Genomic DNA, 11,798 nt, shown 5'->3' on the forward strand with positions numbered 1-11,798 from the left:
GTTTGTGTACTGTTTGTTATTTTTTGTCTTTGAGAACCTGCCACTAGTGAAGCAATATTTGGAACAAGTGGTTTACATTTAGGAACAGAGTAGGTAATATATACTACAACCTTTTCAACACCAAGCTCTACTTAAACGTCAAATCTGCTCGCCAGTGTAATTGTAATTCTACCGGACAAACAGTATAACCTTTGGTTGACTTTGCTGTTCAAGTCGTTTTCAGGTACGTGGCTCGGCGCTTCGCGAAGCCCCTGTATTTGTTGTTCGAGCTAGGCATTCAATCGTATTACGGACTTTAACTGCAGTACATCCCTCATTGAGGGTGTGACTGAAGATGAAAAAGACCGTAATAATACCTAGCCATGTCGACATCAGATTTCAATCAGATAAAAAATTGGCCTGGGCTAGGCCAGACGTAACTAGGCCTGGGTTTTGAAGTTTGACAGGCTATTAAGCTAAGGAGTACAGTGTACCTCTAATATGAGTCAATGCCTCACTGTTTTAGTTAATTTCCTGCGGAGAATTCCGCCAAAGTCGCGGATCACGCTTAATCAAAAAAGTCATGGCCTTTTCACGGGGCGAAATAAAATTATGCCTAGAACAACATATTAAATGACTAGGACAACATATTAAATGCCAATGACAAAATGGTAAATTCCCAGGACAACATATTGAACGCCCAGCTTAATATATTGTACACCAAGCATAACATATCAAATGCCCAGCAAAATATTTTGGATGCCCAGTACACCTTATTACATGCCTCGTATATCGAACGTCGTGCGCTCCATAGGATTCAATGGTAACTTGCCGATGACGTCGCAGGCCGCATAGTCATCACTGGACTGAAACTGAACCTGAACTACATTCAACTTGAAAACTTTTGGATATGAAAGTCTTGAAATTTCATGTTTTGCACAAAAAATCTGGTTTTTGGAAAATTTCACATAAAAACATTGATAAACCGCATAACAGTAGTTTAAATATATCAATGCGTCGTTCGATGATGAAAATCGTTCTATTTTTAACCGTTTTTCGTCTAAAATGAAAATAAAGCATTTGACTATAATTTGCCACTAAACGTAAATATTTTTGGTGCAAACTGAGTAAGAGAGACATGTAATAAAAACATAGCCCAAACAAGGGACTATGTACCCTTGGGATAGGAGACCATTTGCCCTCCTTACGTCGGGCAAATGGTCACCTACCCTCGGCACATAGTCCCATGTTTTGGCTATAACATACAATATTGAATGCCCGGCACAATATATTGAATGCCCAGCACACCTTGTTACATGCCTCGTATATCGATTCATGGTAACTCGTCGATGACGTCGCAGGCCGCATAGTCATCATTGGACTGAAGTGAACCGGAACTATTTTCAACTTGACAATTTTTTTTTTATGTACGTGTCGAAAGTTCATGTTTTGCACACGAATTCCGGTTTTTGGAAAAGTTTGCAGAAAAAAAATTTGATAACCGCATAACAGTAGTTTAAATATATCATTGCGCCAATCGGTGATAAAATCGTTCCATTGTTAACGGATTTGCGTGTAAGACGGAAATAAGGCATCGGATTATCATTTGCTAATAAATCTAATTATTTTGTGTGAAAACTGTGTAAGAGAGGCATATAATAAAAGCATTATAGCCCAAACATTGAACTATGTACCCTCTTGGCAGGAGACCATTTGCCCTCCTTACGTCGGGGAAATGGTCACCTGCCCTCTGGCACATAGTCCCATGTTTGGGCTATAATATATTATATTGAATGCATAGCACAATATATTGAATGCCCAGCAAAATATATTGAATACCCATCACAACATATCAAATATCCAGCATGACATACAGAATGCCCAGCACAATATATCAATTGCCCAGCACAACATATTGAATGCCCAGCACAAAACATTGAATGCCCAGCACAACATATTGATTGCCCAGCACAACATATCAAATGGCATTGCCAGCACAACATGATATTAAACCACTTAAGTAAGTCATGCCTTTCCATATCTAGAGGCTCTGCAACATGATTCACACTTATGGTAAAGTATTTGTTTGCTTTCTGGGTTTGGCTGTCGCTCTTAAACACAAGCAGGGTGTTATATTATTAACTAACAAACAAGCAAACGAATTGAAATTGTGTACGTATTGCTAGCGACACCCATCACCTTTACCGACCACAGCTACAGTCGTGAGTGTATGTTTCATGTATTTTTCACTGCTAATTTGGGAACGCCCCTAATAAAACAGTCACAACCAAAGTGCATGTGTAATGAAGGTGTTATAACACGCAGTTTTGGTGAATATCGCGTCATGTTCTTGTGATGTGTACGCATTGTGACTCGTTGCGCAGCAACTCGTAATTAATTACCCACGCGAAGGTAATTAATTAGCTCATTTTACCAGCTGCTCGCATATCTTGAAAAGCACAAAACATTTGCTATTAGCAAGGCCATAGGGCATTACTTCATAGTGTTGTAAAACAAATTTCAATAAGGCTATGGATTTATTTATTATGACAGACTCACCGGTCAATACGCGATTTTAAGACTGGCAATAAACAGAGGTACATTTAAGTGATGAAAAAGGGCCATTTGCAAAATTATATCAGTTTAAATTATACATCACTTACTTGTCTGCAGTTAATGTAGTCGAAAATATGTTTAGGGTGTCAATCTGCATTTATTAAAAAATATAAAACCAGGTTTCATTTTCACGAAGAAGGTTGAATTAACAAATATGCAAGAAGGTCGACTTCAAACTTTTTAATCAACTTTGTCTTGAACGTATGCGCGTAGGTCCCCAAAAGCCACATACAAACATCGTATAATCATTCGGTCGGTTTATTAAAATCACTTCGGTTTCAATAATTACGGAAAACAAACACCCTAATATGTACACATATTTTTCATTTCATGGATGTATGGTTTTGCTTTATGCAGATCTGTCATTATGTTCCTTCGAGGACGGGTTCAATCGTGCTGCATCTGATATGGATGGTATGCCGGTTCACAAATCGTCCTCTGAGGATTGCTGTACGACATGCCTTCAAACCTTTGGTTGTAAAGCTTGGTCCTATCAAAAATCTGACCCAGGCACTGGAGCGTGCTGGCTAAAGGATGCAATACCAGCAAAAGATGTCTATCCCATTTATATATCGGGCATTGTGCAAGGTAAGTGACATAGGGAGTCTACACATGATAGAAAACCATCCTGTGGGAGTGCGGCCATTTGCTTTTTGATACTCTCAAATGGTTGCATGGAAGTCACATAACGTAGTTTCAATTTCTTTGGTGAGTACTGTTTTCACACAGTTACCTACATTATTCAAGTTTTCAGCCCATATTGAGAGACCTGTTTCTTTGAATCGATTCATTCTTTGTAGAAAAAAAACCAAATTTTAACAAACTTAAACATTGCTGGCAAAATAAGTTCTTTTACAATAGCATCTACTTAGGCAACAAAAACAACGTCGGTGATCTGTTTTGTAACACCTTTTATGTCTGACACAGGGCGATCTCTGTAAGTTTGTTACAATTTTGTTTGCGTCTGAAGACTTTTGAGACCTGTTACAGACGAGTTGTCGTAAATATAGCACTAGAAAAATAATTTCTGAAACTTTGAAATGATAATTTTATTTGTTCTATGATCGAACATCGCCAAATTTGACCGATTTTACTGTCGTTTCAAAGCATTTAATAATATGTCCTCAACAAGTACATTGCGCAGTAGAATAGGTATGTACGTTATGTTTTGTTACGATTTCGTTGGCAGGTGGCTATATGTGAAACATATATCAAATATGCTGACGAGATTTTCTCACACATGAAAATTTAATTTCATATGGAACTTGTAGACAACCCTTCGTGGTAATCTGAGGAACATTCCGAAACTAGTCATTTAATGACATGAAATGCGTTAAAATATTACACATGTAAGCATAAAATAATATTAATGAGTATACGTTTCATCTAATTTGTGAACTATTAAACAATATGTTTAAAAGGTTTCCAATTTGCATATTAATATAAAAGTAAATTACGAAAAAGCATTTCAATCCTTCCTATTTAAAAGACAATGATAATATGTAAAATCGGGCTGCTACCTGTTAATTCTTTAACCAAGTTGCAAATTTGGTTCACGCTTTGCTTCTTTCACCAAATTTGATAAATATAAACTTTATTATATATGACACCCATACTCATATTAATTTTTGTTAAGTTCTGGCCATTTGTTTTTATAAAAAACACAGCGCATTTCTAATTTTAAGTATATTACTTTATTAGTTCCTACACTCTCGTTTTTTTCAGACACAGAGAAACCAAATGTAATCTGTCCATCAAACATTGAAGCGGAGGCATTTCTCGGTATGCCAACTGTCTCGTTGACATGGATACTCCCAAATGCCTCTGACAATTCCGGTACTTTCCGTATGTCTGGAAGCCATGAACCAGGGAGTAAATTTTCCATCGGCATAACAACAATTTCCTATACAGTTGAAGATCCTTCTGGTAATACGGCTTCCTGTTGGTTTAATATTACCGTCAAAGGTGAGGCTAAATAGAAGCACGTGTCTCAAAGGTCATATTGTGCACATTGGTCGTTTTTATGGAATGTCATTTGTAGGTAAATAAACCTAGAAAATTTAATGATATCTTATAGACAGCATGCTTTCTATAACGACTTTGGCACATCTATTATCACACAGACCTTTAAAATACGTTCTAAAAGGTAATTCCACTTACTCTTGGACTATATTTATAACTATTTACATAAATTGACGTATCGAAGTCCTTACTTACTTACTTATATATTTACCAGCATTATTTGAATTTTAGAGAAATCGGGTAGAAGAGTTCAATACGTGCATTGTCGCCTGACTCATACGTATATATCTAAATGTGACTTACTTCTTCCCTTGAAGACATCTAATTATAAAGTGAAATCATAATCCAACGACGTTCGTATGAACCTTTGATTCCCGTTCTGTTATATAGTTTTTGAATTTATTGTTAGACAGAGCGTTATAATTATACCTTCAAGGAATGCATTTTAACGTTTAGTAGCATTACTTACACTATGTGCAACATGCACAAAGGTGTCCCCGTCCTTTATTTGAATGTAAAAACGACACTTATAGACAGCCCTTCGTGGTATTCTGAGGAACGTTCCGAAACTAGTCACTTTAATGACATTAAATGAGCTAAATGTTAATTAGTATACATTTCATGTAATTTGTGAACTATTAAACAATATTTTAAAAGGGTTTCAAATTTGCATGATAATATCAAAATCATTATTACAAAATGAAGCATTTCAATCCTTCATATTTAAAAGGCGATCATTCTTAATGAAATCAGGCTGCTACCTGTTAATTCTTAAATGGTTCATACTTTGCTTCTTACACAAATTTTGATAAATATAAACTTTATGATGTATGGCACCCATACTCATATTAATTTATGTTTAGATCTGGCCTTTTTCTAACAAATACAGCGCATTTCTAATTTAAATATATTACTTAATTAGTTCCTATACGCTCGTTTTTTTCAGACACAGAGAAACCAAATGTAATCTGTCCATCAAATATTGAAACAAAGATATTTCTCGATATGCCGATTGTCTCGTTGACATGGACGCTTCAAAATGTCTCAGACAATTCCGGTACTGTCAGTATGTCTGGAAGCCATGAACCAGGGAGTAACTTTTCCATCGGCATAACAACAGTTTCCTATAAAGCTGAAGATCCTTCTGGTAATAAGGCTTTCTGTTGGTTTAATGTTACTGTAAAAGGTGAGGATAAATGGAAGCATGTGTCTCAAAGGTCATATTGTGCACATCGGCCGTTTTTATGGAATGTCATTTGTAGGTAAATAACCTTGGACAATTTAATGACATCTTATCGTTAACATGCTTGCTTTAACGACCTCTGATCATCACACAGACCTTTAAAAACGTTCTAAAAGGTGATTCCTCTTACTCTTGGATTCTACTTACCTATTTACTTAAATTGACGTAACAACGTCCATACTTACTTACCTATATAGAGAAATCGGGTAGAAGAGTTCAATACGTGCATTGTCGCCTGACTCATACATTTATATCTTAATGTCGGTCATTTCTTCCCTTGAGGATATCTAAATATAGAGTGAAATCACATATCTAACGATGTTCGTATGAACTTTTAATTTCCGTTCTGTTTAATATTTTTTTAATTTATTGTTAGACAGGGCGTTATAAGTTTAACGTATTGAATGCTTTTCAACGGTTCTATTTGCTTTCTATACGCTATGTGCAACATGCACAAAGGTGTCGCCCGTCCTTTATTTGAAGATAAAAACGGAACCCAGCCGAGAGTATCTCCAACAGAGGTTAGAAACATAACATATATTGCCATGTTCAGATATTCAGATATGTGTTCATATACGCTAGTTGTATATATATATATATATATATATATATATATATATATATATATATATATATATATATATATATATATATATATATATATATATTAGCTATTTATTAACTTGACAATCCTCAGTGCTTTATGCAACAATAAGACATTCATAAGATCAATATCTGTAGCAGGTTTTGCTAAATTAGAAAACTTATTAAAATGCAAATACACCCTTTTATTAGCTGCACACGAATGAATCTTCTCCACATCGTCAGATATCTGTTACATCAGCATCTGCAGCCAATTTGATCAAATTTTGTCGCGTTATTTTGGAGTATAATGAGTTATTTTTTAACCTTATACTGTTCAATGCTTTAAAGAACAATTTGACATCCATCAGATATTTGTAGCAGGTGTCATAAAATTTGGTGCACGTTTTCGTAGTTATATTACTGGTTGCAAATTTTAAAGTTCATTAAATTTGTAAATGAACAGATAATTGACATGGCACTTACAGTATCATCATTATGATCTGAGATTTTCATCATTGAAAAGTTTCATACAAGTTGCTTCATTATTTCTTGATGTTTCTTGATATATGTCGAGGCTGTTATTACCGTCTGTATAGGAAAAAATAGGAAAAACTATTTAATAACTTCATCAATATTTAAGCCAAATTACCCAAAATCTAATCAGTTTTTTGCCATCAGCTTGCAAATCTCACTTGAATTCATTCACAGACAGACACACTGACACACATGCTGATAGTAAGGCAGACGGACAGGCAGATAGATATCGCTAATACATACTGACGTGTGATAACAGTGAATTAACTGACTGAAAAGACATAGAAATAGTTAGCCCTGACCAAAGATTGCAAGACGCATGAAACTTAAGTAACAAACTGATCGTTCTTGAGATATGTTTCAATGACAGCCATTCCCATACCAATGGCTCTTTGTTATTCTTTCTTGTTTAAAAAGGCTGTCGAAAGGTTTAGCAAATTATCCAAAGCGATCGATGATCTTTCTCATGTCAATGTTTCCGCAGATGAAGTCCAGATCATGGCTCAAGGTAGGTCTAAATCATTGCGCCCACCATTCAACATAAAAAAATCTAATTCATAATTAAGTATATAATAGTTTGGCTTTACAAATTTAAAATATCCTGTTACTTTAAACTTATCAATAGCGGCCATTCATTTCCTCTATTTCATCATTGGCTGACATACAGGTCGTACAATCAAGCATGACACCAGCATATCCATACAGGAACATTTGAGAATTGGTAAATGTTTCTCATTTTTGGGTTCTCATTTGAGTCACTTTTTTAATGTTAAAAAAATTGCAATTAATTTGAAAAAAAACGACCATTTTTAACACAGTTCCCTCCTGAAAATCTAAAAGTAACATTTACATTTTAAGTGCAAGTGTTTTAATGCGTATTGTACCCCGTATTCCACAGCAAAGATCATTATTCGCAACTCCGATTGTGGTCTGACCAATATACAAACTCCTTACAGACATACTGCAATCGATGGATGACGGTATTGCAGTACTAAAGAACGCTGCGGCCGAGAATGAAGAGAGTAATCAAGACAGAAATTTGTTGTCGGAATCTGTACTTAAGGCAGCAGACAGTCTGGCAAATTTTGTCCTGCGAAACATTGAGCCTTCCAGTGGTCCCGTAGTATTGGAAACGCCTTCCCTCCGTTTGAACTTGGAAAGTGACAATGCAGAGAAACTGACTAACACTTCAGTGATGATTGGAGATGGAAATGGATTTAGACTGCCTACAGCAGAGGCACTCTTCCGAAATTCTACACAACAAAGGATTCCATTAATAGAATTGTAAGTATAGAACAACAAATCAGAGGGACAAATACAAAGTCAGCGAAAGGTGAATGCTTTTATGCCTTCGCGATCTAAGCAGTGAATGTGCTGGTACAAGTTATATGTGTTTTGCTTAACTCTATAGGTGCAACTTTAATAAAGCAAAGTAATTGCAATATCAGAATTGTATTATGATGATTTAAAACAAATAATATTACGTATTGATTTGATCACCGTTCAATAGTCGTTGATGTTTTTTCTTTAAATATAATAATTATTCAACGGTCAAAAATGCCTAATCGAGTTGTTTGGTCATCTAAACGTTACATTTGAAAGTAATGCTTTGATTTTCGTAAGGTACACAGCAAAACCCAGTTGCCCCTGTGCAGGCCTTGTACAGACCCTTACACAATTCTGTGGTACAGGTCTGTGTCAGCAAAGACATCCTGTACCTGTGAATGGGCTAGCTGATGTAGAGGTCTGTGGCCAGTGCTGTGATGACATGGCAAAATACAGTGTTATCATCGTATAAATACAATACTGTGACAGAGCCTGAAATTTCTGCTTGTCCCATCACTGTATTTTCAGCAGTGTACACGGTATATTGTAAATGCAGACCTGTATCAGGGTCAATATTTTTAAATATACAACAGTTATGTCTGTATTTCATTTCTGTCACCAAATTGACCCAATTTTCTGAAAATATACACCCCTAAAATCTGATTAGATTTTAGACCATGTAACAGGCCCTGAAAATTCATCACTGAAACTACTGTTTGTACACCAGTATTTAGCCATGAAGTCACAGCACTGGATTCACTCAGACATTACATCACTGTATGCATTCTATTAATACCAGTCTTGATACAGACCTGTTCATACATCCCCGATATCTGACCAATTTAACGGGTCCGTTAACGGAGGTTATTGCTAAGGGACTGTTACATGTATGATCAGATCCTGTGACAGGCATATAATTATATCTGCCCGTAGTTCCTGCGTGTATGTTTGTTTGTTTGTTTTCTAATTCGAAGTTCTTCTATTTCATCTGGCAACAGCCATCATGTGTTAGTTTACAAAGATTCTTTCGTTTTTGCGTCAATTTGTTTGTATTCCTTGCATGTGTTTCGTGTTATATTCACTTCAATTTTGATGTATATCCTTTAGCATATATTTCACCCCTAAATATTCTTGTTCTTTGAAGTGCTGAACAGTTATTTTATATTCAACATACAGAAGCCACAGCTATTTTTTGTACCTTGTTTACTATTAAGCAGCAAATGTAGTACGGAAACACCCCGACACTGATGGCGGCAAGTCGGTTAAAACGCCTGAAATCTGACAATTAACTGTCCATTGACTACAGGTCAAGCGGCTGAATAGAAGATCATTCCAGCATGGAAGCAAAGCAAGTGATATTCTGAGTCTGTCCTTTACAGATAGGGAAGGCAATCAGATAACAGGTAAGACTTAACCAGTTACTCTTTCCTCTTCTACCACAGAAATCACAATCATTTCTCTGTTCGCTAACCATTGGAAAAAGAATAAATTTAATTGGCTTACATATTTGTAGTTTGTCTATTCTCTCATTTCTTTTGGAAAATGTTTACATATTGTACATGCTTCAGGCATTCAAGTTTACAAAAAAATATTATGGTTCGGTAAGTGAGCTATCGCTTTTTCAGTTTTCACACTCAAGTGATAGCAGTGGTGTTTGCATGTTTCGAGATGTTACGATACAATAATGCATCGTGCTCTTGTGTACCTACAGATAATGATAAAGAGAATAGTGCCTACTTGAAACACTTCACGGGAAATAAAAAATATGCCTACAATACAGATAGCAAACTACTGATTACAGTATGTAGTCATGTTAGCAGAGAGAGGAATAAGATATTTTAATTGGCAATCAAACATCATTATATTTAATGACACCTGTTTCCGAGTGTAATATTTAAATTATCCTTAGTATTAACCGTTGACGACTTGTGCACTTATTTTGTTTGTTTTGTATTATCTTGCTCTACCACTAAAACTTACTATTTAGATTGTAAATAATCACTATGGTACGTACGTGTAAAATGCACTGTTATTGTTTAAAATTTGAATTGTGGTCCCAATCTTACTCACCACTTATTATAAATAAGAATACCGTTTAAACATGAACTGGCTCACTTGACAATCTTAACATTATGTATCTTAACATTCTTTGAAGACTAGAATAAAAAAGCTCAAAAATTACGGAAAAATTATCAATACTTGTAGCTAATTGTCTTTCAATGAATAATGTCATATTGTACACCGCTTCCTTCTATTGATAGCAGTTTAAATCTCACTTCGAAATTTCTTTCGTTCAACGCTAGTGAATGATACAAAGGAAGATATTGCTGTCATATTTTCAACTGACCCTGTTACACCAGAAATTTACACACCGATAGACGGTGTGTACATCGAAGCCGATAACATCACATACTACAGGTCGAAAGCTAATGTAAGTGAATCTTTGATTGTGTGGTTTCAACAGGTGACACTACGGTCGACAGCGCTGACGAGCTGTTATGTACTTCTAGTATCAGACGACCGTGAACGTCATCAATTTTTACGGCATTGAGGAACAGAGAAACTGTGACTATCATGGTTATCAAAATATAAAATATTCCTCATATGTTTATGTTTATCTGATTGATCTAAAACCTTCAGATCCTTTATTTCTATCTTTGCGATAGCGCTGCCGACAAAACGACCTTATCGCATATGCAGATAAAAGTCTTACCCTATTACCCCTATCTCTGAATTCGGAAGTAAGGGGATACAGAATGATTGTACATTTGTAGGTGTTGATTGATGTACAATTTACAATCATCACTCATCGTTTATGACTATTACAGATATCGCATGTGCCGCACGCTGCAATAATCCATTTGGACAGCTCTGATGAAATTTACACAAATATCACGGCCTACATCTTCGAAGACCTCGGAGTCAAGAATTCCACAGGATACACACACTACAAGTTTTCCGTTGATGAGAAATTTTATGGCGACTACTCAAGTATATTCATCCCCGAACAAGAGTTTTCGTTGACTGGAGAATATAACATAACGTTTGCCTTGCCGCAGCGTACGTTGCATTCCTTAGTAATCACTTACCTCTTTAATATCGAAAGAAGAAAATCAAAAAAATCAGACAGACAGAAAATGGCAATGACAATGACAGTGAAAAAGGGAGGGTTATAACGAACGCTTATTATTCGGCAGGCAGGAATAATAGTTGGTGTTTTTCAATTTTTAATCTTTAAATTTTCTTTTTTTTAAATTATAAATATATCAAAGGAAATAAATGAAACAAAGGAAGTCACTCGGATCATAGACCCTCGAAGTTTTTCTCGAGGGTCTATGCTCGGATTAACATCTTAAGATATGTAATCGTAAATCATAATCATAACGATACTAATAGATTGTTGGAGGGTAGTGTGGTCAAACATAAAATGACGAATAACGGTGATCCATTACTATATACTAATTGCCGTGACAACTAGGTTGGAGTACAAATC

At 35.6% G+C, this 11,798-nt stretch overlaps 1 long non-coding RNA gene across 1 annotated transcript; it reads left to right on the forward strand.

Annotated features, from left to right (window-relative positions):
- The first annotated feature begins 9,621 nt into the window (after positions 1-9,621).
- LOC139126175 (uncharacterized) lies at positions 9,622-11,360 on the forward strand. Its single transcript, XR_011550491.1, has 3 exons — positions 9,622-9,708; positions 10,609-10,736; positions 11,134-11,360. It is a non-coding gene; the product is annotated as an uncharacterized lncRNA (long non-coding RNA).
- The last annotated feature ends 438 nt before the right edge of the window (positions 11,361-11,798 follow it).

The sequence above is a fragment of the Ptychodera flava genome, chromosome 3, assembly GCF_041260155.1.
Source record: "Ptychodera flava strain L36383 chromosome 3, AS_Pfla_20210202, whole genome shotgun sequence".
NCBI lineage: Eukaryota > Metazoa > Hemichordata > Enteropneusta > Ptychoderidae > Ptychodera > Ptychodera flava.